Here is a 27821-nt window from a genome sequence, read left to right as displayed (position 1 = left end):
TGTGTGTGTGTGTGTGTGTGTGTGTGTGTGTGTGTGTGTGTGTGTGTTTGTTGGGGATGGGGGAGGCTGCCTGTGAGATATGGGGAGGGTCCTTGGGGATGAAGATGGCTGGCGAGGAATGCCTGCTGCTCTTTACAAGAGCCACTGACGGGCTGTGTGTGGTTTACTTAAAAGGAGTCCATGACAAGCTGCAAAGCATCTCATCTCTAAGGAAACCATTCATTTCAAGAGCTGCTGCTTTATCGGATGCCTTTGGTCTCATGCAAAAAGAGAGCTCTGTCTGGGCCCCTTTCCTCACTGAAGAGAAACTATACTTCTAGGAAAATCTGGTCACTCTAATGATGCTCTTTGAAAGCAGTTTGTCCTTTGGTATGTGTCTTAGTATAGCTAAGGTAGTTCAGGGATTTTTCTTTTTTAAACTTACCAAAGAGATGGTGACGTTGAAAATGGCTGGTTTGCATGGTTAAGAACTTAACTTGATTTTAAATGTAGGGTCTAGGTGACCATGGATTCCCAGGACCTCTTAAACCTTTGTATTGTGTTGTGTTATGTTGTGTTGTGTTGTGTTGTTTGTTTGTTATATAACCTCACTGATGTTTGAGAGGACTGTGAGCAAGAAGCGCTAACTTGGCTACTTCTGAAGGGTAGTGCTGTCCAGGCATCCTTAAGAAATGAACTCCAAGCCAGGTATAGTCACACACCTGGAATCCCAGAACTCAGGGAGGCAGAGGCAGGAGGCTCTCTGCGAATTCAGGGCCAGCCTGGTCGACAAAGCAAGTCCAGGACAGCCAAGGCTACACAGAGAAACACTATCTCAGCTCTCAGCGAAGACAAACAAGCAAACAGTAGCACGGAAGTCTGAAGAAAACTGGGAAATTTGTTTGAGGAGAGACAGGAGGGACTAGAGCTGAACTGAGCTCACCTCTGACATAATTTGGTCCCCGAGAGGCCTGAAAGAATAGTGACTCTAAATGCCAGCTAAGTGTCCCTTAGCTTTTGTGACTCACTTCTCTAGATAGCCTGAGCAAGAATTTTGCTTAAGAACCTTTGATAAGAGCTGCTCAAAGGGGGTGAATGTCTTTCATTTGGGGAACTTCTATACCAAAGAAACTTCCAAGCACCTTAGAAAGCATTTTTGTTTTAACTAGGTCTTCTAAACTGAAGCCCAGCTCAAGCCTTTTCCCCCTACGTAAAGTGGGCATAATGGTTTCTCCGAAGGTGGTTGTGGGGAGTGGAGGGATGATGGCTGTAAAATCCTTATTCTACTGTTAGCATATGGCAGGCAGTTAGAGAGTTTGGAGAGGTCCTAGAGAGGTGGCTCAGCAGTTAATAGCATGCACTGCTCTTTCAGGGAACCAAGAGGTCAGATCGCAGCATGCACATCAGACAGCTCATGAATACCTGTAACTTCAGGGGTCCAAGAGATTGCATCTTTTTCTGGTCTCTGTGGCCACCCTTCACACACACACACACACACACACACACACACACACACACACTACAGAGAGAGAGAGACAAAAAGAGAGAGAGACAGGCAGGCAGGTAGACAGACAGACCAACCCTGGGTAGAAGAGGAAGTGAACTGGGTATGTTGATGCAATGATGGACCCTGAAGTTTGCCCCTGAAGTTTGACTAGAAGTGAATATTTGCGCTCGAATTTCCCGCCTACGGAACCACCAGCTAAATGGAATTCCCAAGTCATCCCATCAAGATATATTTAAGGAAGAACATTTAATGGGGGAGCTACCAGAGCATGGGTATCTTTGATAGGAGCTGTGTGAAGGAGGCAGGAACAGTAGAGCTGACCTGGGCTATAGCTATATATATCTATGTATAGATATACATAGATACAGACATATATATACATATGCATGTACGTGTATATTTATATACGTACATGCATATGTATATATACGTGTGTATCTATATCTATCTATCTATCTATCTATCTATCTATCTATCTATCTATGGTTGGTTCTCTTCTGCACATAGGTGGATTCATTAATTTTGTTTTTCTTTGTCTTTTGTCTCTTTCCTTCTGGATTTCCTTCCTTGATTATTTCTCAGCTTTTATAGTTATCTTCAACTTCATCTCCACCCTTTCATCCCTGGTCTGCTTTGTGGCCTTGTTCTCTAACGCACAATTGTGTGTCAAATGGGCGCAATGTTTTCCCCTTTATTTTTCTCCCAAAGCACTTCCTACTACTGGTGTATTAATTGCTCCCTTTCTCGTGACAATCAGAAAATTGTCGCCAGCTGCTTTCAGCAGAAAGGGGCTTACTGTGAAAATGAAGTGAGCACAAGAAAGTTAGAGTGGAAGGCTGCTACCTGAAGGGAGAAGAGAGAGGGCTGGTGAGCCTCATGAGATTGCAGCCAATCAGCAGGGCTGAAGTGGCCCCGGAGAGTCTTCCTGGCCACTGTCTGAGTTTGGAGACCCATCCGAGGCAGAGGTGCTGACTTCCTGAACAGGTCACTCTTCTGTGTTGCAGTAATCAGAGGAAATGGTGCACTTTTCACCCCCAGAAACCAAGGGAGTGAACACTGCGACCAACACCAAAAGCAGGCCAGCCAACACCATCCTTAGATATTTTCTGCTCCCTTCTCCACACATTCTCTCTGGCAGAACCTAAATCTCTGTGTTGCATGTTTCAAAGAACTCCGGTAAATGTAGTCTACAGATGTGTAGCCTCGGCGGTAGTGGAATGAACAGTTGAAGAAGTTAGGAATGAAGGTTTTGTGACAAGCCATCATGTCTAACACAGATCTAAAATAGAGCTGTCAGAGACAGAATATTTACTTCAAAATAGACTCAGATTGACTTTGGATAATATTTTGTAAAAAAAAAAAAAAGAAAGAAAGAAAGAAAACAAAAAGAAAGTAGTTGGTTACCAAGCACCCTTTGAAACAGAAGTATATCATAGGTGTAGAGTTGAAATTTCTAGGGAAAAAAAAAGGCATTAAGTAAATAAAACTCACTACACCTGCTCTATACATCTAAACGTAAAAATGGGTTTTTATGTGTAACTGTGTGTTTTTATGTTGTTTGTTTTGGTGTAAGGACTTCCTAGGGTAGATGTGTGCAAGGGTCAGAGGCCAAAGGTTGATGTTAGATGTCTTTCCTTGATGGTTGTCTGTCTTCATTCTTTGATAGAGGAGCCATCTATGAAGCCAAAGCGCATCAATTCACCTATACTGGCAGGCCTATGAGTTAAAGGAGTCCTCTAGTCTCTCCAGTCTCTCTCATCCAGTGCTGAAATTGTAGGCACAAGCCATAAGCTCTGGGGATCCCGACTCAAGTCTTCATGCTTCTGTCAACAGGCACCACAGACTAAACCATCTTTCTTGTCCCAGGAAAATGTTTTTTTTTTTTCAAATGACGCTCCCCACCAAGGGTCCAGCCAACTATACCCATTCTGTGACCCACAAAACAAAGCAAGACCAGAGAGTCTATTCAGAAGTCGCAGTCTCTGGCTGGCTGGCTCAATCATTAGGTAAATCACTTGTGAACTTGTGCTTTTTGCTGACTCTCTCCTCTGCAACATTCACAATGCTCTTTTTAAAGCTGACAAAGATAGAAATGACTTTTTCTTGGATAGCAAAATAAGAAAAACCTGCTTGAATTTACTCCAATCACTTCTTTCATGCTGTGACATTTGTCAGCTCTCCTTTTTGCAAATCCCTTCTCTTCTCTTAGTAAATGGTGACCTTGTATGCACTCAGAAATTGCATTAGGAAATCTAAGAATAGTCTTGATTGTTGAACCAAATCATCTTCGCTTTGCTCATAAGACTTGGGAAAGGGAAGAGGCCAGAACAAATGGAAGATCATAATGAATTTGTTAGTCTGTTGCTTGTATTTTCTTGTATTGAACTGTATGTTTCAAAAGATGAGAACCATTTCATTATCTTTCCCTTGTAATTAGATGAAAACATTTAAATGCAGGATTACAAATGTTACCTGGGTAAATCATACCATCCTATGACTGTATTCTTTAGGTACAGTGATGACGCCACTAATTTAGCCACCCTGCCTCTTGGAACCAAAAGTGAACACAGCTAAATAAAACAGTGTGCCCTGTTCTAAGAATACTCCTTCAAGTCTTCCATCTCAAGCCACCATCACGATGTTGTCTGTGGATACTCCTTATTTCATAGTTTCTTGGGTGTGGCTGTGTGACTGTTATGAGCTGATTAGTTACAAAGGAGAGAAGGAAATATTAACCTTTCTATGTGACATGCCAATGACTTCCCTGATCCCAGCTTCTCTTCCTCCAGTTTTCTTCTTTACTTCATAGTTGAGGAAGCACTGGAAGTAGAGCTCTCTATTTCTCTGGGCTGTGAGGGTGCCACATTCTGTCCTGTCCTAACATATCGAGTATACTTGGAGATAACATTGTTTTAAAACAACTGTTGTGGACTGAAATGTCAAAAATGGGACTGAAAGGATGACTCAGCCGTTAGTCGTGGGTGCTGCTCTTGCAGAAGACCTGGCTTCAGTTTCTAGAACCCTGCCAGAAAGCTCACAACCTTCTGTAATTCCAGATCCAGGGGGGCCCAATGCCCTCTTCTGGCCTCTGTGAGCATGAGGTACATTGGTACATACATAGTATGCACCCATACCTGCAGGCAAATAGTCATAGACTTAAAAGTTTAAAAAGTAGTAAAGAAAATCAAAGTCATCTTTTATTTGCTAAGTATTATATAGTATAGACCATCTAAATATGACTCTTCCTGATTGGGTCACTGGGGTGCCGATTTGAAAGGGTGGTAAATAATGAGAGCATGTGTGGGTTTTGTTTTGTTTGCTTGTTTGTTTTTCATGTCTTTTCAAGAATGTGAGGAGAGCCAAGCAAAGCTGGCATTTAATTCTAGCTTTAATGATGTGTTTGTTCACTGACTTAAGAAGCAGATATTAAGAACTTGTTAAAAACACTGTTTGTTCACTGACTTAAGAAGCAGATATTAAGAACTTGTTAAAAACTAAAACTGGCGCTGAGTGCTAAGAGGTATGGCTACACCCTCATCTGTGACACAGATGACAGTGGTGTTAGTGGGCAGTAGTCAATGTCAGTGGTCAGCTTGCTGGATTTATAGTCACTGTACCGGCTGGTTTTGTGGCAGGTTGACACAAGCTAGAGTCATCAGAGTGGTAGGAGCCTCGGCTGAGGAAATGCCTCCATAAGATCCAGCTGGGAGGCATTTTCTCAATTAGTGATTGATGGGGAACAGTCCAGACCATTATGGGTGGTGCTGGTATTCTTGGGTTCTATAAGGAAACAGGCTGAGCAAGCCATGGGGAGCAAGCCAGTGCTTCCATCAGCTCCTGCCTCCAGGATCCTGCCCGATTTGAGTCCCTGTCTTGACTTCCTTTGAAAACAAAAAGCAATATGAAAGTGTAAGCCAAGTAAACCCTTTTTTCCCCAACTTGCTTTAAGTCGTGGTGTTTGGTTGGAGCAATAGAAACCCTAACTAAGACAGTCACCATGGAAACATACCTCAGGATAGGTCTCTGTAGGTATTTCTTGAAAGGTTTAACTGATGAGGGATGGCCCACTCTGAATGCAGGTGTCAGGGATGGGCTGTGCTCCTGGACTGGATTCAAGAAGGAAGGAAGCCAAGCATTTATTTCTTTTGGCTTCCCTATTATGGATGAAATGCCTCATGTTCCTGTATCCGTGACTTCCTCACCATGACTTCTCATCATGGTAGCTGAGTCCCACAACAAGAAGAGTAAATAATACAGTGTGTTACTTTTAAGTATGGAGAGCAATGGCTTCCTCACAGAGACGGTGCTGTATTTGCTGATGGTGAGGTGGAAGACGAAAGGAACTGAATCACTACTTCTAGCTTCAGAGAATATTTGCCCTGACAATAAAAAGGGATCTGCAGAACACAGTAAGAAGGCTAGGACCATGTATTTTTTTAATTTGCGTGGGGATGGGCATGTGTTAGGGGACACATGTGTGCAGGTGCCCTCAGAGGCCAGAAGAGGGAATTGGTTCCCCAGACCTGGAGGTGAAGGTAGTTTTGTGCTGACAGGTGTGGGTGTTCGGGACTGAACTCAGATTCTGTGGAAGAGCAGCAAGTGCTCTTGGCCTCAGAGCCATCTCACCAAGCCCTGTGTGTTTCTTTTAGCTACTTTTTATAACCTACAGGAATCGAACCATATGGTCCTACCAACATTGGGTAGTTTTAGTGTTCAAGGTAGTGATTTCATAAGAAGAGAAGCCTGCTTTGGATGTTTGAATATAGTCCGAATGTAATAAAAACTAGTTAAAAATGAGCAGACTCTACGGAGTTTCACTCGACATCAAATTTATAGTCACAGTAATTCAAGAAAATGCAGGTATGCACATTTGCCAACAATGGTTTATTCAACTAGATGCTGTAGAAGTAAGTGTGGAAATGGTCCCTGGGACTTATTGTCTAAGTAAGGACACCTTTGAGAGTGAACGGGGCACTACTAATGGCTGTTCTGGGAAAAGAAGCATACATGAAGACTGTTATGAAATCTGGAGTGGCCACGGTTTAGGGTGACCTAAGATTAAGACTCACTATATCTGTGGTCCACGCTGTTGCCAGAAACCATGTGAAAATCCATGCTCCATGCTCCTGCTGACTGTAACAGGCAAGGAAGCCACTTTGCCATGGTGATGACGACTGCTGATTTACAGTTAAGAAAGAGGGACAGAGAAGACTTATGTGACAACCCCTGTTCCCCACCCCCCAAAAGTTAAAAGCCTGGACAGAAAGTTTAAAGAGAACTCTTATTACAGGGACTAATAATAAGGATGCTGAAGCGCGGCTCTCCATAATTGATGGCTTCTGGTGGGGATGGAGTAGGACTCAGTTTTCTCTAAGGGGCTGGCCACGGGGAGTTCGCCCATGCTCCAGGGAGAGGTCACAGGGCTGGAGCAGGGGACAGGCCCGGGAGGATTGGGAAGTGAGTGTGATGGGATTCATGATGTGAAATTCCCAAATCATTAATGAAAATATTCCATCAATAAAAGACTTTAGTCCTGAGCATGACTGAAATACCTACATCATGACTTTTTTAAAATGTCATTAAGTAGCCCTAACCAAAACGTAATGTTTTACCCAGTTCTAATGGACAACTCAGTGCTCCATGGTTATAGTCACATCATTGTACAGTAGACCCGACCACCCATCTCCAGAACTCTTTGCCTTCTCAAAATAGAACAACAGGCCCATTGTATAGCTCCCCATCTCCCCAGCTTCAGTCCCAGAAAGCGTAAGTTTGGCTACTCCAGGAACCTTACAAAAGTGGGCTCACACACTCATTTGCGTCATGGTGGCTGGCATATTTCATTTACTATAATGTGTTCAGTGTTGTGACATCCATCCTTTATCCATGCCTCTCATCCACATTGTAGTGTTATTAGAATCTACTCTTTTTTTTTTTAGGCTGAATGATTGTTCTAGTTAGGGTTTCTATTGTTATGATGAAACATCATGACCAAAAGCAAGTTGGGGAGGAAAGCGTTTATTTAGCTTACGCTTCCACATTGTAGTCCATCCCTGGAGGAAGTCAGGACAGGAACTTAAACAGGGCAGGAACTGATGCAGAGACCGTGAAGGTGAGCTGCTTACTGCCTTGCTCATGAGGGCTCGCTCAGCCTGCTTTCCTATAGAACTCAAGACCCCCTCCCAGGGATGGCTTCACCCACAATGGGATGTGCCCTCTCCCCATCAATCACTAATTAAAAAAAAGATTCTCCACAAGCCTATCAGATCTCATAGTATCTCACATTCCATCCCACTCAAGGAACAAAGCTGGTTTTCCTGCCATAACCACCACAGTGCTTTCGCATGTGCATAGATGCTGCTGGGAGTAAAGGAATATGGGTTTTTACCCAAATGAGCACCCTTCAGCAGTACGAAGAACCAGTAGGCCAGTGTGTGACTGAATACCAGTATGTTCCATGTGATAAAAAAAACATCTGAAACAGGAACCAGGAATTTCCTGGGAAAAGGGGAGCAACAATTGTCGGTGGAAGCTGCAAGGAAAGGGAACTGGCTCTTTTCCAGATGTGACTTCTAGGTACAGAGAAAAGTTTTGTGCCACTGGCTGTGGAAGTACCTAGCAGAAGGCCATTGTCAGGAACACAGGCATGGCTGATCTCAACCAAGCTCTTCCCTCTGATGATGGAGGACAGGCCTCAGAGGATAATTCTTTGAAACTGTATGTAGCTCCATTTCACTAGGTAGTTTCAGTCCTGGAAAGTTATACTGATGTGTCTGAAACAAATGAGGGTAGAAATTGTCTCTCTCTTTATATCCTTATTCATTGTTGGATATGTGTCAATTTAACAGGGAAAACCAATGCATCTATGAAAGCAGCCTTGAAGTAAGGTGATAAGCTTTTGACCATCGGAAACAAATGAACTTCTGCCTAAGTTATGGGATAATCAGAAATAAGAGCTCAGGGTTGTCATTTTCAAAAAAAATGAGCCCAAAGGCCTGGAAAGATTGCTCAGTGGTTAGGAGAACTTGCTGCTTTCCCCCAGAGGATCCAGGTTTGCTTTTTCTACAGCCATATGGCCGTTTACAACCATCTGTAGTCTCAGTTCTAGAGGCTCTGGCTTCTGTGGACACTCAGCATTCACACAGTGCATAGACATGCATGCAGGCAAAGCATCCATGCACATCAAATGAAATAAAGTAACACGTGAGCCCAGAGTGAGTTTTCTACAGAAGCCTTGAATGAAAACCATCTTCATGATTCTTCACAGTGAGTATAGTTGGTATTGGTAAGGATGAAAAATTAATGGGTAGGTACACCAAAACCTGCATGGCAGCTTTATTCATAATTGCTGGCAGTTGGAGGAAATTAAGATGTGCTTAGCTGAGTGGTTATACAAATTGTGGTATGTCCATACAATGAAATATTAGCTGGTATTTAAAAGGAAATGGCCTCTATGAAGACATGGGGGAAATTTAGATGCATATTGCTAAGTGAAAGAAGCCAGTCTGAAAAGGATGAATTTGCTATGGTTCTACTAACTGGCATTCTAGAAAAGCAGAACTATAGACAGAGTGAAATGATCAGGGATGCTGGGGTGGAGGGCACAAGGGAGATGTAGCTAGCAGGCATGTAGGAAATTTTAGGGCCATAAAGTTCTTCATGTTACTAATGTCATGGATGCACAAGATTATACATCTGACAAAACTCAGAATTGCACAGTACAATGAGCAAATACTAGAGTAGATTATATGGTTAACAATAATGAATCAACATTGTTCCGTTAGTTGTAACCAATCACACCAGTGAAAGGTTTTAGTTTGAGCATTTCATGAGATGGTTTTTAACAATGAGAAGTCCTGTTGGTGCTGCTAGACTAAAAGACACATGAAACATTAGTTTGAGTGACAGTATGTCAACTAAGACCATAGCTGTACATCAAGGCATATGAGTAGTTTTTCTGTCCTGTGCCCGTCAGAAGTCTCCTAAGTGACTCAGCACCTTAGCTACAGACATTGCACCTGAGCTTTTAGCAAGTGAGGGGAAGGCACACAGACTTCTGAGGAAAGTAATCCCTCCCTGCCATGCAGTTTCGTATTAGTTAAGCACTCGGTAGAACCTACAGAATCCATTTACTGATGGGCATGCAAGCCGTGGAGCTACAAAGCTGTCCATCACCATGCCTCTCTTGCGGGTTGCCGCAGGCCTGGACTGGCTTCTCAGCATGCTCTCCTATGAAGAAAGCTTGGTGGCTTTATGCCAAGTTAGCAGGATTGTGGGCAAAGCTCTTATTTTAGAGAGGAAGGACTACTGTGGTTTTTACATACCGTGGGAAAAAAACTGTATCCCACACCAGTCCCATCAGAAGCTACACAGACACCTCCATAAGAATGCAGAGCACGCAAAAATGTGTGAGTAAAACTGCTGAGCTATCTACATCTAAAGGCTTTTTTTTTTTTTTCCTCAGCCAAAGTGATTTATGATCTCATTTCTGATAGCCCGTCTATTCTACTTGTTAAAATGCAGGCTTTGGGAAATGTGATGGCAGTGTGTGCACATAAAAGCCTTTTATCCTTATTATGGTGATGCATTTTCTCCGGAGTAAGGAGGACGGGCTTGTGTGTAGCATACTGTGTTAGTGTGAGCATGACTTCTGAAAAGCAGGAAACCCTGGAAATCCCAAAACTGCACAACTAAAGAAGAGAGACCTCATACTCTGCTCTGTGTTCTGCTATAGGCAAGAGGCATCTTGCCAAGTATTTGTAAAGTTAAAAACCTTTTTTAATGTGTAGTGTTGTGTATGCCTTCTTGTATGTAAATGTACTGTTTAAGTGCAGGGGCCCTCAGAGGCCAGGAAGGAATATTAGATCCCCTGGAACTGGAGTTACAGGCAGCTATGGGTGCAGAGACTTGAACCCAGGTCCTCTGCAAGAGCAATACATGCTTTTCACTGCTGACCCATCAACTGTTCCCTTTCTTCTTCCAAGCTTTTAACCAAACTTTTAATTCATAGTTTGCCTTTTGATTTATTCTATACTCTATGTCTTAGGGTTTATCCATTCATGTAGGAAATTGAAAATTAATTGAACATTTTAAAAAAATATTTGACAAACTATATGCTGTTTCTTAACATGATTTTTTTATTATAGATCAACAATACTCCTAAAAACATTGGGGCTGTGCTTTCTGCTAATTCCTGCTTTTTGTTTAGCTAAACTAGACTGTGGCTTGATAAAATGGGTGCTAATGAATCCAGTGCTTGGTCCTTAGGAACCAGGTATGTAGCATTTTCTGTGCTGATGGACTCTCTGGCCTACATGAACCTCACCCCTGGCATCAGCTTTGGTTTTGCACTTATCTGCCTACTTTTGGCTCTGTTTTCCTCCCATATAAGCTGATTGATATCTCTGTTCCTATAAGTTGAGGAGACCATGAAACAAAGATCTGATGGTCAACACGGGATGTCGGGCTTTCCGGAGGAGGCTGAAAGAACCAAGTCTTTCCAGGCTGTTTCTATTGTTTTTAATGAATTTTTCAAAAATACAGTATCTTGCCACTTTTAAAACCATGCTTTCACATCGCACCTGGTTGGTACATGAGCATACCCTATACTCTATGGCATACATTCCACTTTCTTGATTAAAGTAATTATGCATCAAACAAAACAAATTGTATCTTAAGTTCTTTGTTATGTTTCTGTCCATTTGTGAGAAAAGTTTCTGTCCTGCCTCAGGAGCTTTGTGTTGAACGCTTTGTCTTATTTTAAAGATTTAACTTTAGATCTCATTCTATTTCATATGCTTGAAAAGTGGATTATAATGGCTTCCCTTGAAAGTTAAAAATCGTATCTGCAGCTTTAAATCTGAAATAATAAACAATATCCAACTATACCTGGGCTTATCTCCAAGCAAACCAACACAGTCATAAACTGCAGCATGGAAACTGAAAGAAAAATTTAAACTTTCCAAAACAGTCTGGTTTATTCTGGGCACCAACTTAATAACTCCTGCTGCTAGCAGAAGTACAATTTGCTGCCACAGGAAGGCTTAAAATGTCAAACACATTCTTGTAAAATACAGTGCAAGCTGCCTGCAAGTGAGAGCATCCTTTCAACTGGTGTATTTTCTCCTTCTGTGCAGCTTTCATAATTGTAACGCTTACTCAGGATTGAAAGCCTGTCTGCATGATGGAAACAGTCACACCCTCATAGCACTGCAGAGGCTTTCAAAAACACATGTGGGCAGCCGCAGACAATGGCGGAAACTGTAAGACCCAGCTATAAAGGTCTCAGTGCCACTCCTAACAGAAAACCCACAGTATGGGAGCATCTCAGAGTCACAGGTATGGCCAGCCTCCGTCAGCATCTTCATCCCCTCATCACAGTGCAGAGCCATCACAGCCTGTAGATGGTCAATATAGGTACCACCAAGTTCTCTTATCCAAAGCTCACTCCTCTATTACTTGTTAGCCTTTTGGCTCATGTTTTAGTTAGGACTCTTAATAGGCATGGCCAAATGTAAAGCAGAAAATGTAGTGAATTGGAGAGTGAAGAAGCCTATTTGAGACAACTCACAGGGGGAGAAATCACAGCAGGTAGCCAGGTAGGATGCACAGGGGTTAGAAGCATCCCTTTTATCCATGGGTTCTGCATCCACAGTCAACCAACAAAGAATCAAAATATTTGGGGGGAGAAAAAAAAAAAACATGTGATTGTGCAATTTTTCCCCTTAGTGTTGAAAATAACAGTAAGGAAACAATACAATTCGACAATTCTTTACGGAACACTTGCCTTGTATCAGCTATAAGGGACGTAGAGACGATGTAACGCTCTCAGGAAGAAGTGTATGTATGATGTGTCATCAATGTGCCAATGGCACTGGAGCATCCTGCAAATCTTGACGCCTACAAGGCGAGAGTTCTTGGATAATTCTTGTAGATACTAATAGTTGTCTATATTTAAAACAGGTAAAGCCCTAGAAGGCATCACTACTCCAACTCTCTGTCACAATTTGTCCTCAGTTGAAAACTGATATTTATCAGCTGCTTAGGAAGACCAAAATTATGTAGCATAAATAGAAAGTTTTCTTGGAAAGAGATTAAAATAGATAATACCTCCGTACTGAAACAACCATTTCAGCTGTTTCTCTGCCTAAATATTGTGACAGCATCTGCTTCAACTGATCTAAACATCAGACTCAGCCCTTATTTATTTCACAAGGACTCCACATTAATGCAAGGGATGGTACACACCATCACCTTCTAACTTCTAAGCTGTTGTAGTTTCTTCTCACTGCTGTGGTAAGACACCATGACCTAGGTAGGAAACTTATAGAAGAGTTTATTGGGCCTTCAGTAACAGAGGGTGAGTCTATGACCATCATGGCGGAGAGCATGGGAGCAGGAGGGCAGGTACGGAGCTATGGCATTTGTTGAGAACTCACAGTCTGAACCACAGCCTTGAGTCAGAGAGAGCTGGCTGGGAGCAGCACAGGAGTGACGTAGCTTCTTCAGCAAGACCACATCTCTCAATCCTTCCCAAACAGTTCCACCAAAAGGAGACCAAGTATTCAAATATATAAGCCTAGGGGACCGTTCTCATTCGGCCTATCACAAGAGCAGAAACTGGAGTTTGTGGGTGCCTAAAGAGCAGCTTGCTTTTGTTGTGTGGATCAGGGAATCACCTTTTGGAGATGGGGCTTGAGCCTATTAATGTTCATTACTAATATATATATATATAATATTATATATTATTATATATATTATTATATGTATATATTACTAATATATATATATTATTGTGTTTTCCCCCCATTTTTAACTTGTGATGGATTATAATCCAAAGACATCCTGGGCCCTGAGAGTGTCCAGGTTCATTACATCCACCAATTGTTCATCTTCCAGAGACATGGGAAATGTAGGTGATTGAATCCTGGGCAGCATGAAAATAAGTTTCTTGATACTACTGAAGAGAAAGCAGAACCAAAGCAAGCAAGCAGAACCACAAGGAGAGCAACAGAACCAAAAAATCTGGGCACAGGGGTCTTTTCTGAGACTGATACTCCAACCAAGGATCATGCATGGATATAACCTAGAACCCCTGCACAGATGACGCCCATGGCAGCTCAGTCTCCAAGTGGGGGTTCCCTAGTAAGGGGAACAGGGACTGTCTGACATGAACTCAGTGGCTGGCTGTTTGATCACCTCCTCCTGAAGGGGGAGCAGCCTTACCAGGCCACAAAGGAGGACATTGCAGGTGGTCCTGGTAAGACCTGATAGGCTAGGGTCAGATGGAAAGGGGAGGAGGACCTCCCCTATCAGTGGACTTGAGGAGGGGCATGGAAGGAAATGAGGGAGGGGGGTTGGATTGGGAGGGGATGAGGGAGAGGGCTACAGCTCGGATACAAAGTGAATAAACTGTAATTAATATATATATATATATAATTTTTAATTTAAAATTTTTTAAAATGACATGAAAAGACGTCTTGTTCCTGTTAGTATTGGACCACCTTAGGATATCTGCAGTCGGATAGTTTTTAACCCCTTCCCACCAGAGCAGTGTAAGCAATGCATCTGCTCTCATTAAAGTCGCTCCTTAACACCTGGCAAAGCATCCTGATTTTCTAGTTTTTCTGTTACACTAGTCACTTTCCTACTATAATTACAAACATTCATCCCCCAAACGCCAGGTGGAATATTCTCAGTGCATGAGTGACTGCTGTGGGTGTACTGCTTTCAGAACGTTGCATGATAAAGTGATGATCAACAGGAGGATGGAAAGTGGGACCAGCCTTAGGAAGTGGGCGTGAGGTATCGTCACACACTTAACTGCGCAGCCATTGTTCCTCTCAGGCTGAGGAGTCTTATAGCACAGCTTCTTTTTAAAACACAGAGCCAGCACTGGCAGATTAGATGAGTTAGCCAGAATAGGTGCTGGCTGGCCAAGCCCTGCAACCTGAGATCAATCCGAAGGCCCCACGTGGTAGAACAAGAAAGCTGTATCCCCACAGCAACTTCTCCTGAGGTCTCTACATGTGCACCAGGGCACAGAGGTGCACACGCATTCACACAGTAAGGAATGTAATTTTAGAAAGACAATATACAAAGTGAATGTATATACACAGAGACGCCACTCCGGTCCTAAATGTCATCTCTGTCAGGGGAGTCTACAGGAGTAAGTAGCCTCCCTGTGTTGTGGCCTGTTAATAAAGGATGTCAGAAGGGAACAAGGTCCACAGACCTTCCAGATTCTGATCCTTTCGAACGGTGTAGGCTTTCCCTTCAGATGGAATGGCTCCACATGGCTTTTTTTCCTTCTAAATAAATGCTGTTCTGTAAGTACCTCACACTAACTGATTGCGCCACTGGAGCATCCTAGCACAATGCATGGGAGTAGCCTAGTAAGCCGTGCTAGGACATAGCCGAGCAGTTCGGTATCCAAGTGATTCCCTAGTAAGGGGAACAGGGACTGTCTCTGACATGAACTCAGTGTCTGGCTCTTTGACCTCCATGCCCCTCAAGGGAGGAGCAGCCTTGCTAGGCCACAGAGGAGGACATTGCAGCCAGTCCTGATGAGACCTGATAAGCTAGGGTCAGATGGAAGGGGAGGAGGACCTCCCCCTATCAGTGGACTTAGAGAGGGGCAGGGAGGAGATGAGGAAGGGAAGGAGGGTGGGATTGGGAGGGAATGAGGAAGGGGGCTACAGCTGGGATACAAAGTAAATAAACTGTAATTAATATAAAAAAATAAAAATTTAATTAAAAAAAAGAAACAAACAAATGCTGTCCAGTGACAGACACTTTGACAATCCTGGCTTCTTTGTCACCAAGAACTAGATACTTCTAATTAAGTATAAAACAGCTGTTTTTTTGTTTTGTTTTTTTTTCTTTCTAACTTGAGGTCTGGATGTTGTTTATAGAGTTTTGTCAGTTTAGGAGACCTCTGAAGACCACCATGTTTCCAGGTGCTGGAACTCTCTCATCCCATATTCAGCTCCCAATGGATCCAGCAGCCCAGCAAGCAACACTGTGAGCATTCTCAGGATCATCAAGTGTATACATTCCTCCTTTCAGCAGGCATTGGGAAACATCTAACAATGTTTAACATTGATGTTAGATGTTTAATAATGCCAGTCAGTCACTATGTGCGGGCCATGCTGTTCGTTAACTACCAAGGTTGGGCCTGCCTGGATTGCAAGCAGTGGCAGGTCTGTGGGACCAAAGTCAGAAGACACATAGGACTTGTGTATATATATAGCCTGCACTCAGCCTACTAGGAGGTTAGTTCTAGGATGTGTCCTGGATCCACAACTCTTAAGAAGAGTCTTGGTTGTCTGGGGCGTGCTGTCCTTAGGGGATAAAAGAGCTGGATCTTGGAGAGCGGAAACAAGTAGACGCTGACCAACTGCTCCTAGAAACAACTGTTGTGTGGAAGGACTGTTGCCAGGCAACTCTGGCAGAAGCAGGAAGCTAACAGAGAGAAGCTGGTCCCTTCTCTGACTCTTGTGCTCTAACTCCCCTGTTGTCAGAGTTACCTGGCGAGGAAGAAATGTTTTGTGTAGAGTCCTGACCCCCCCCCCGAACACCCCTCCCCCCCGAACACGAAGCAGTGAATGCAGGGGACAGTTGGAAGAGGAAAGCTGTTAGTGTGATAACAGGTGTGGTCCCGAGTGTGTTAGGTGGCCATGGCTGTGCAGATGAAGGTGGCTACAGCACCTAAGCAGGACTTGCAGAAGTAACTGAGAGTTTTGTTTATATTGTGGTTTAACACACACACACACACACACACACACACACACACACACACACTTATTAACCCTTTCCAAATATACGTTTCAGTGGTATTACATATATTCATGTGACTATGCAACCATCACCGCCAGGAGAGTGTTTCATTGTCTGAAAGTTGGTGAAAAAAAAAAAAAAGTTGTCTGTACCCAGGCTCCTTTTAACAGCAGCAGCAGCTGAACAATCCCCACGGGTTCCACTTTCAGGTACATGAAGTTATCTACAAGTCCTCATTGTCCAACATTACAGTCTGGCAAACGAACACTCTAACAGTAAGAAGGCTTTGGTGAGGATGAAGGAGTCGCTGTGGTAGCTTGTGGCTGCTCAGTGATTTGGATCAGTGGGAAACGTGCCTTAGATGACACCTACACCCAGCAAACAAACACTAAATTCACTTGTAAAAGGGCACACAGAGAAAACCGCAGTAAACGGACCCTCCCCTCCCCTCCTCCTTCCTTCTTTTCCTTCCCTTCCTTATGACCTTTTTATCTTATCTTTCTTTTTTCTCCCTGCCATCCAGTTTGCTGGATGACAGCCTCAGACCTGGCATTGTCAGGTGCTTTGTGATCATTAACACAACGCTGGCAGAGCAGAGGAGAGAAAAGCCATCAATCAGGGCAGCTTAATTTAAGGAAGTTGTCATAAGAAGCAGCAGTGAAATGAGGGCTCAAAGCAGACGGTGATCTATGTTCTCACATGAAAGGACTGTTCATTTTTTAGAGATATTGAAACATGCTTTATGCTAATGAAAGGATATAATAGCAAGGAGAAAATTGATGATTGCGAAGAGAGGAAAGAAAGCAGGAGGAACCTATTTTCAGAATGAGATTAAGTGTAGGGCCATGGGCTGGCTATAGGGGGCAGCGCAGTTCATCTCCTTATCTCTGGAAGGTAGAAGATTATGGAAAAAAAATGCAAATAGGTTAGTGGAGTGACTCGCATGAACTTATCATCTGCTGCTTTCTTCTGAGAGTCATGGTGAGAAAAGCAAAACGCTTTGGAACTGATGCTTTAAGCTGTTGGGGAGCACTCATCTACCATTTGTAATTACCCTGGGTTTGCCTTTGTAACTGTCCTTTGAAGCATGTAGGAAGGTTACCGAGGATCTAGGGGCAGTAAGAACCGGGCGAAACACGGGATGGGTTGACTTGTCTCAGCTCCTCTGGTGTGGGAGTAGGAGGATGTGCAAGACAAGGGCCATTCTTACGCAGGCAAAGAAAGACACATCCCTAAAGGCTCAGGTCCGGCTTTTATCCTCAATCTTTGAACTTCACATAAACTACCACAAGGTGTGAAAGTTCACACACTTTATTAGCTGCTAAGTTCAAACCAGGAGCTTTTTGTTCGGCTTCCATAACCCTGTGCAACTTTAATAGTTAAGGGAATCATGCTGACAGCTTGAGTTAACACCCTAGTCATTAGAGTTTAATTTTCTCCTTAAGCTATTCAAAGGCCCTACCACCTTCTCCATTCCCTGAGTCCTTCACACCTGTTCCCTAGGGAGAGCACCACTGATCCCTAAGGGCTTACTCCATGTGGACACCTAATTCCAACAACCGCAGGTGGTTAATAAGTTAGTTTTTAGCCACTGGCAGCCGCCAGCTCACTCCGGGGTTGTTAATGATGCTTTTCAGAATTTTAATATTTCACGCAGTGTATCGGAGTACAACTGATAATGCTTTAAAGATTAGTTAAAACCGGGTTTGAAGATATGTTTTGCAGTTGAATGCACTTGCTGTTCTTGCACAGAAGATGGATTCAGTTCCCAGCACCTCATAGGAACTAACAACCATACATAATTCAAGTTCCAGAGAATCTGCTGCCCCTCTTCTGGCCTCTGCAGGCGCTTCTCACATGTGGTCTACACACACATGTGAGGAAAAGACACACACACACATTGAAATAAATGAATAGGTTTTTTTGTGTGTGTGTGGTTTTTGTTGTTGTTGTTTTGGTGTTTTTGAGACAGAGTAGCTTTCGCTGTCCTGGACTTGCTTTGTAGACCAGACTGGACTCAAACTCACAGAGATCCACCTGCCTCTCCCTGTCTGAGTGCTGGGATTATAGGAGTGCTCTACTGCGTTTGGCTTCATGGCTCAAGTTCAGGCTCTGGAACCTATGTAAGAAGACTCAGAATCTAGAGTGGCTGAATGAATATAGGTCCTATGACCAAGCCATGCTATTTTATTTCTAGGGCTGCTATAATATATGGCCACCAACTGGGTAGCCTAAAACAATATAAATTTTCTCTTTCACCGCTCAGAAATCTAACCATCCTAAATCAACTTGTCAGCAGGGTCATGGACCGTGGGCAGTTCCAGGAGGAATCCTCACCTGCTCTAACAGTGACCCTCCCCGCCAGCACGGCCTCCCGTCATCCCCTTCCTGCATACTCCTCCGCTGTGTGTTGTAAGGATGCTTGCCTTTGGATGTAGGCTTCCCATGGATAACTGGGATAGTCTCATCTTGAAGCCCTTAAGTGCATCTGCAAACTCCTATTTCCAAATAGGCCAGCCCTTGCGGGTCCCAATGACACAGATATCTTTTGGAAGACCACGGTTTAAACCACTAAACTATCCCACCAGGAAGCAGGGAGTGGGGAAATTCCCCTGCTTCAGTGAACGATGAGACGGACATGGCCCTGAATCTCACCAGTTTTGCATACCATGAGACTGTCCCTATAGAAAATGCAGTTGGGACAAATTATAGCTTGGTGTTGGACCACCAATAGAACCAAAGGACGGCCACTGCGGTACCAGCACCACAGCGTATCTGCACGATATAGTGTGGTTTAGAGAGCATCAGAGATGCTGCTTGTCTGTAGGACAGAAGAGCAGTGCTTCCGGGGAGAAAGGACGTTGCAAGCGGAGAGGGAACAAATGAACAAGCAGCATGAACACACACATGTACAAAGAGTGTATTCAGAAGATCATAAGTAGGAGGCATGAAGACGGTGCTGTTAGACTGGAAGCTCGTACTGTAACGTACAGGAGTTCTTTATTGCCTTGTCAAAGCAAGGTTTTCTTCATGAGAGAAGCCGTGCATTGATTTCCCTCCTGGTATAAAGCTCTTATCTTTCTGAAACAGAGGGCTTGCTGTCTGTCTACTGCCAGGGGCAGCAGCGGACTTCCCACACACACATACACGCACACATACATATGCCTGGTGAGTCATGAGAAAAGCTGCCAAGGCCAACTGGACTCAGGCCATGGCAGCGTATCTGTGGCATGCTAATGTACCAGAACTATTTTTGTCAGTGCTGACAGTGGTAAGAATACAAGGGTGAGCTTCAGAGCACAGATCTATGGAAGCAGGGTGTCTGTGGGATGGGGGTTGGGGCGCCATTGCAGTGATCTCTTTCCCAAAATTACATTCTCTATGACAGGGTTGATTTGTGAAAATGTTGTCACCAGTCAACAGTGAGATAAAAACATTAGAAATGGTTTCATTACTTTTTCATAAAGCTACCCTTTATTCAACCCGAGGGGACCCTCTATTCTGAAGTTATGGTCTCCTGCCTTCTGTGGAAGTAAATATCTCTTCATCTGAGTAATAATGGAAACACCAAATGCTGAGCTTTAAAGTTCCTGTGTGTCATCCATGCAGTCTCCACAACTCATGTCCTAGATTTCAGCGACATGTTAGCTCCTCCTCATTAAGTGAATATCCCCGTGAGATTCCTCTGGACTGTGAGATCTACAAGAGAAGGGGACTCCTCAGGTGGAAGGAACAAAAAGGACTTAGGGAGGCACACAAGAGGAACTCATAAATTGAGATCCTTGGCAATCAGGTTTTCTATATTTTATACACATGAGGTCTCTTCCTGAGACCCAAGTATGTCACCAGCTTTAGGCTTTCAGTCAGAAGCCCAGAGTGCCTGCTTTGAAGTTAATTGTATTATACAATATAGTTTGTGAAAAATGCTAACACAGCCTCATATTTCCCCCTCAATTTCACCGTAGAAATTCATGGTTTCTGTGTGTGTGTGTGTGTGTGTGCGCGCACACGCATTTGTGGTTTTCCGGTTAAGCACCATGATCTTCCTTTAAAATCTTCTTACAGAACAATTCCCCATCCTCCAGCCCTGCATGACCATTCATTCTGACAGCAAAACAGACGAGTGATGAATGACTGTGTCTGGCTCTGCGGCTCAGAACATTAGAATCCTCTCCTTGCGGGCTGCTGTCGTAAGATCTGATCCTTTGATCTCTGCCCAGACTGGAGGCTGGTTTTGTCAAATTGACACCAGCAGAGAATGCCTCAGGGAAGCTGGTCACTCTGTTTTCATTTCCCTTAAATTTCACATTTGATGTCCTTGTTCTTTTCTGGCATTTTCTAATCTGTGAAATCAGAGTGAATGATAATCTAGTTACCATGAAGAAGACTGAGCCATTGCCTTTGGAGGAACAACTGCACTGGTTGACATTCCCAGCCCGGATGTTACACTCCGCTCTGATTGCGAGGATAATATTCCACTACAAAAGAGACGTTTATTTAGACATTAAATCCTTGAAATTTTTGAACAAAAGAATAAAGTTTTGTTGGGAACCTGTTGGGTCTGTTTTCCTTAAGAAAAACAAAACAACAACAACAACAAAAAAAAAAAAAAAAAAACAAGCAAAAATCCCTCATTTCCTATTGTACCCTTCCCTCCAATATACTGTTTCTAAGAGAGGCCTGGCAGGCACTGCTGTAACTATAAAGGGCTGCCCATTCCCCCAGGGCTGGGTATTTTGTGTTTTGAGGCCCCGTGTTGTAGGCTTTCTGATGGAGGGCTCTCCGTTCCATTCCTTTCCCTTCTGCGCTCGCTGTGGTGTCTCTGGTGGATCTTAGGGAGATGCTCTGTAGCATTTGTGAACACTTGTCTCATTACTTAACAGTCACAGAGCTGACACTCCGAACTGCAGAAGCAACTCACGCTCTCTGTGCTTTCTGTCCTTCGGTCAGTCAGTCAGTCAGTCAGTCAGTCGTTGCTCTCTTCTTTCACACCCAGCCATTATTCCTGGCTGATCCCAATGATAGACAGCAGGGAAGCAAGCGCACCCCTCCACATCTTTATTTCCCCTTCTCATGGTTGCCAGTGCAGCTCTTGGTTAGTACACACACACACGCGTGTGGATGTTAAAGTGTTAGCAGCCCTGGGTGCTCTCTCCTCGTTCTTTGTCACTCTGTATGATCTCCTCTGACTGAATGTGTTTCCATGGCTCTAAGTGCCAAGTGCTAGGATAATGTTGTTGTGATGGGCTTTGTTTTTTTTTTTTTTGCTGTTGTTTTGTTTTGTTTCATATGATATCTAATCCAGTCCACTGTCCCAAGCTTCATAGCCCTTTACTTGTACTTCAGATACCACAAGAACCACCTTTTCAGTCCTGAACCACCCCCCACCACACACACACCTCTGATCGCGACTTCATCCACCTCAGGGCCCAGAATGGCAGAGAGATCCGTTTTATCTTTGTCCTTGTTGCTTTATCTGTACAGACAGAATATTGTCTTAGTCAGGATTTCATTGCTGTGAAGAGACACCATGACAACCCCAACTCTTATAAAGGGAAACATTTAACTGGGGCCGGGTTTCCATTTTGGAGTTTTAGTCCATTATCATCATGGTGGGAAGCCTGGCAGCTTGCACGCAGATGCAGTGCTGGAGGGGCTGAGAGTTCTGTCTTGATCCACAAGCCGTGTGCCACACTGGGTGTAGTTTGAGAATATAACACCTCAAAGCCCGCCCCCACAATAACTTCCTCCAACAAGGCCACACCTCCTAATAGTGTCACTCTCTATGGCCAAGCATTCAAACACTGTGGGAGCCATTCCTATCAAACCACCACCAGTATTAACCTTAAAAATGCTCCGTTAGTTTCTGCTAAATCAGTGATGGTGCAGGTTTGCCTCAGTAAAGGAAATCCTTTAACACTAAAACTGCCTTTGATATGTGGTTCGTGTTGTTGATCTTCTTCTAGTACAGCTCACGCACGTGCAGCACCCCAAAGTTTCAGAAAGTTTTTATTGGAAAATGGCTTCGCATTAGCTCAAGGAGAAGAGGAGGCCGTATATTTATTTTGATATTAATGGACTGACAGAGTACAAGGATTCATTTAAATTCAGACTTCTAAAGATAGATACTACTATGCTTTAATTTTACCCAGTAACTCCCTGGAGGCGATAGTGGGATTCAAATACCTTAGACAAAGGCAAATTTGAATGATAACTTAGGAAAACTAAGCAAGTCAGTAACATGTACAGCTATTTGGAGAGTATGAATTGAGTATATAGAAAATCCAGGTTGCATGCCAGGTGCAGTGGTGCACACCTTTAATCTCGGCACTTCAGAAGGCAGAGGCAAGCAGATCTCTATGAGTGTGAGGCCAGCCTGAGGGTCTGCAAGTCCAGGACAGCCAAGAAAGAAAGAAAGAAAGAAAGAAAGAAAGAAAGAAAGAAAGAAAGAAAGAAAGAAAGAAAGAAAGAAAGAAAGAAAGAAAGAAAGAAAGAAAGAGAGAAAAAGAAAGAAAGAAAAGAAAGAATGAAAGAAAGAAGAGAAAGAAAGAAGAGAAGGAAAGATAGATCCAGGCTGTTCACCTGTACCTTCTACAACAGTTCCTACACTATGCTGACTGCTCATATTAAGGAAGACTGAAGAACCCAGCAGTCTTTGGAGAGGGATAACAGCTCTGCCACTAATGGCTGAAGAAAAAGCACATACACGGCCAATCTAGAGGAAAATGATGTGTGCCCAGGACAGGAAAGGGTCATCCACGTGGGAAGACTTTTCATCAGACATAGCCTACCGGCTCAGTAAACAGATGGACGTTATTTATATCATTGAAGCAATCTGGGAACAGGTGCTTAGCCAGTAACTATCTCAAAATCTCTCTCTAATGAACTTCCTAAAGAGTCCTTTTTTGGTGCTCAATAGCACAGACCAGATACCTGTCTGTGATTCTCAGCTATCTTGAGCTCCAGTGTCATTGCTAAAGACCAGGGACTCCTCAGAGATCCTTAATTAGCGATGATCCTGTGCAGTTTAGAGAATGGCCTACCATGCCCATTGTATCTCTGTGTTTTGAATGAGTGGCTTCTTAATTATATCGAGCAAGCAAAATGGAAAGAACAGTAAGTATCAGAGAGCTAGGAAATCATCATCAGATCAGGTGCTCACAGTATCCAGGATAGACAGCCAGAATAACTGGACTGTGGGAAAACTGGGGTCTCTCAAACATGCAGTAGAAACTGGCTGGGAAGGTTGAGACTAGAGTTCCTGAACAAGGTTTTTCTCGGTGCCTAAATGTCCATCTTCTTTCCCGCTGTGGGCATTTTTAGGTCATGGGATAAACAATACTAGCCACTTAATGGGCCACCTTCTAGCTGTTCTCAAACACACGAGGTTTTTACTCTTGAGGGGCTTTGCTGTTCTCTTTCCTCCTAGTTTCAGAACTGGGCGGGGAGGGGGCGGGCAGATTGTCCCAGATGCTGGGTCCTGGAGAAACCTTTGAGATAAATACGCTTGCATCTGAAATGGAGGGGCTGGTCCCACTTTCAGAGTCAGCCTCTGGTGAACTCAAATGGTGCTTGGGAATCTGTCGATGTAATGTGCATTACAGAGACCAAGGTTGGGGTGGGGTAAAGAGCAACAGAAAGATGCGGGAAGCTCCATGCGCCTACTCAGTCACCCTGACAACTGCTGCATGTTGTGGCCTTTCACGTGTGGAGAACATAGACAAAGCATCTACCCAGCACAGACAATGGCGGCTGATGGAGACGGGAGTCTGGTGGTCTCGTTTATAATCAGAAATGAAGGCACAGTATTTACTTCAAGGTGGGCTTTTTCTTTGACATCAGGCAGCTCTTGGAATCTCATTCTCTACCCCATAATCTCCATGTTACATAATCTCCATGTTGCAATGCAGCTCACTTTCTCATTTTTTACTTGTTGAAAGCCTTTGATAGATTTCATGATAACCTTATAAAATTCTTTTAAAAAGTATGAAGAGTGCCAATTGACTAGGAGTATTTGCCAAAATGATGGGGAGATGGTGACACTGTGAACAGAGGCTAATGCCCCAGTCTTTGTAAGTTCATGTGTCCATCAGTCCCGCTGTGTCTTGAAGGTAGTATTTTCTTGGTGCCTTCCATCCCCTCTGGCTCTTTCAATCTTTCCACCTCTTCTTCTTCTTCAGAGTTCCCTGAGCCCTGAGGGGTGGGTTTTGATGAAGACCTCCTATTTAGGACTGAGTGTTCCAAGGTCTGTCTTATTCTGCAGTGTTCAATTGTGAGCTGTGTGTGTATTAGTTTCCATCTCCTGCAGGAGGAAAGTGGTATACATTTCATTAAACTGCTGGGTTTGGGAATGACTCTCCTTGCTTACAAGTTTGGGTAAAACTACTGCTGCCTGTTTTACAGAAAGCTTAAAAACGGATTGGTAAACTGTCCTGATAATTCTAGCACATTCCATATATAGTTTTTATTTGTAGTTCCCGTCTCCTGGAGTGATTGATGCATAAGTCAAGAGGTCAACGGGAAGTAGCAGGTTTGATATTCTTACTTTGTAAAGTGGCTTGTTTTCGTTTTTGTTTGTCCTTGTAGGGCCTGGATTCCCTTCAGAAACTCACACTGGATGGTGGGTCCTGTGAAAGGCAAAAGATGGCACTCACTAGCTTCACTCCTGCTCCTTCCATTTACGTTAGATGTCGAGAGAATCATGAGCAACACCTGCCCCTCTCTGAAGAAGGAAACTTCCATGATTTACCAAGGCAAGAAGAATAATCTCCTGTGATCATAAGATGACTCAGGTTAGTACTCCCGGCTCTTACAGTAGTAGGTCAAATACTCTGATGGGGTTTAGTGATGTGCATATTCAGTAAACCTAATTAGTCCAGTTCCTGTAGTTTAAACTGTATGACAGTGTGCTAGAAAGTAGATTGAAGCTTTGTATTTTGCACCAGGTGGGGGAGGGGAAGCATTTGAAAATAGTGTACAAAGTGAATAAAAACTATACAAACATATTTGGTATTTGTTCGTGCTTTTCTAAGATATACACTAAGATTTATGTGCATACACATTATATACACACATACATATATATATGTTTACCTATATACATATATATATAGAGAGAGAGTCAGTTTTCTGTGTAGCCCTGGCTGTCCTGGAACTCGCTCTGTAGACCAGACTGACCTCAAACTCAGAGATCGACCTGCTTCTGCCTTCTGAGTGCTGGGATTAAAGCTTGCACTGCCTGGCCCAATATAAACGTATTTTAAATGATAGGTTTTGTAAGTAATAATGTAGATGTTATTTGAAGTACCGAATATTTGAAAGTGCAGTAAAGGCTACCTAGTCTAAATAAGTCTTGTATTGTTCCGATCAACTTGTATTCTTACTCCAGAATTACAGTTAAGTAGTTTCAATATCTTGGAAATCTAAACCAGAATTTGATGCTGCCTTTTTATGAAATATTCTGTCTTCTTGGCATTGACTGTTAGATGAAGATATGGAGCAGCTATATGCCTGAGGTGTGTCTATAGAACATGTTTCTCAGTGGACAAGCAATAGTACAAAACAGTACCAGGAAACCAGAGTCTTCTCTTTGCTCTCCTCTGAGTGCTTGCTAAGACTGAGGCACAGTGTTTACAGCTCCAACCTAAGACATTCTTGCCTCAACTAAAATAAATATATGATATGTATCATGTATGTACATCACATACATGTCCTGTCCTGGTGCCCACATTAGAAACATACACGGTTAAAAGTTAAATCCTTCAACCATCTATCTTGCCTCTGGAATAAAGCTTACCCTCCTCATCAGCACCAAAAGCCTCCATGATGTAGCCCGTAATTCTCCAATGGTTTGGAGAATATATGAGTGTGTCCGCTGAAGGATCGCAGGTTGGAGCTTGGTCCAAGGGTGGCTGAGAGATACCATCGGAAAACTGGTCCAGCCTTGCCAAGAAGAGAGGTCCCTATCTGCCTTTTATTATCTTTTTTTAATTCATGAAGGTAAAAAAATGATAAATTTTAGCCAGGAAACCAGGAATGTCATAAATGCCATTGTGGAGCTGGAGAAAGTACTCTGAGGAGACAATACTCATCCTTCACAGAGTTCCTTGGGCCTCTCTGTGGTGTCTGCCTCCTTGATAGCCCAGCTCTTCTTAGTGCTTTTACCCCTGTATATCCTCAGTCAGTGTTATACCTGGTGAAAGAAAAACAAACCTTCCATTTTGTTTTATGTTTGGTCAATCATATATCTAGAGTTTTTCCTTTGCAGTTGTGGCTATTGCTGTTTGCTTTTTCTCAACCCAGAAGTTTGGCATTCCAGAAATTTCTCATGGTGAAGGTGGGTGGGAGCATTGGCCCACAGACCTTCCCACAGAGGGACACAGGAAGCACACTTTTGGGGGAGGAGTATTCTCATTATCTTCATTGTCCGTGTAGCTTTCTCCCTGGCTACATCTGTCAAGACTTAACAGATTAGGTATTTTCATTATTTGCAGGCTTTTGCCTGTCAGCCATTTCAAAAAGAAATATCACCGAACTGTCTTGAGTTGCATAATTCATTTTCTCATTAAATATTTTTAGTGTTTTCAGTGGACTCTGTAGGTCAGTAATAGATTATGAATGAGTGTTAGAGTGGTAAAGAGTGCCTAGTATTAAGTGATACCCTGAATTCTATCCCCATGACCAACTACAGAGAAAGACAGGCACACAGAAACACAAACACAAACACATTCACACGAGAGAGAGAGAGAGAGAGAGAGAGAGAGAGAGAGAGTTTAGACCAAGGGTGTTAGGATTGTGCCATCTCAACTTAATCCAAACGTGTTGTTTCGCATGTTGTCTCTGTCACACTGAAGTCACTGTAACTTCAGAAAAGGCCATTTGGCTGTATTTTCCTACATGCAGCAAAACATAAAGGTTGTTTTGAAATGGATGTCCTCTGCCTATGAAGGCTGGATGCCTTCACCTTGTCACCACAGCCTCACTGGTACACTAACAAATCTGTATAAACAGTCTTTGAATGAACCCTTATCTTCCACAAACACTCTCCTACCCCTAAACCTATCTCTTGGTAACAACTCCGGGCTTTATTCCCCTGCTCCACTGTTCCATTCGTCCCGGCATTCCTTCACATGTCTATTGCTCTTTGTCTAAAAACCATAAAACCATCATGGGCTGTCCTGAGAAGAGCCCTGTGTACATGCAAAATTAATAAAACTTTCCTTGTGGAGACAAGGAAAAGGGATCCTGCAAGCCACATGCTGCTTAAAGATTTTCCACTCAGAAGTAATCCTCATCTTTTCTGATCATGCTTGGCACTCTCAGACAGTCACATGGCTCTGCCTGACTTCTGAAAACGAAATGTTTGCTCACGCATGCAGAAGAGATAATCCAAACACTTGTAACTTCTTAATGAGGACCCTGCTGCTAGGAGCAGGAATTGCTAACGTCCTTCTAGCTGGTCTCCAGCCAGGCACCTGCTCTGTTATGTTCCCATTATTTCCTCTTCTCTCTTTCATGCTCTAAGAAACAAAGGCTGCAAAATGAAAGGAAGCAAAAG

General features: G+C 43.3%; 1 protein-coding gene across 5 annotated transcripts in view; it reads left to right on the top strand.

The window, feature by feature from the left end:
- Trmt9b (tRNA methyltransferase 9B (putative)) overlaps window positions 1-27821 on the top strand; it is a 49285-nt gene that overhangs the window by 1783 nt on the left and 19681 nt on the right. For all 5 annotated transcript variants that reach the window (XM_055593376.1, XM_055593377.1, XM_055593380.1 and 2 more), the window contains one exon: window positions 24851-25056. The gene's annotated coding sequence lies outside the window, so the exon portion shown is untranslated. The remainder of the gene's footprint in view (window positions 1-24850; window positions 25057-27821) is intronic.

The sequence above is a fragment of the Psammomys obesus genome, unplaced genomic scaffold (assembly GCF_907164565.1).
Source record: "Psammomys obesus unplaced genomic scaffold, mPsaObe1.curated_primary_1811, whole genome shotgun sequence".
In the NCBI taxonomy this organism is placed as follows: Eukaryota; Metazoa; Chordata; class Mammalia; order Rodentia; family Muridae; genus Psammomys; species Psammomys obesus.
Note: the sequence above shows the minus strand (reverse complement) of the source record. Positions and strands in the feature narration are given on the sequence as shown.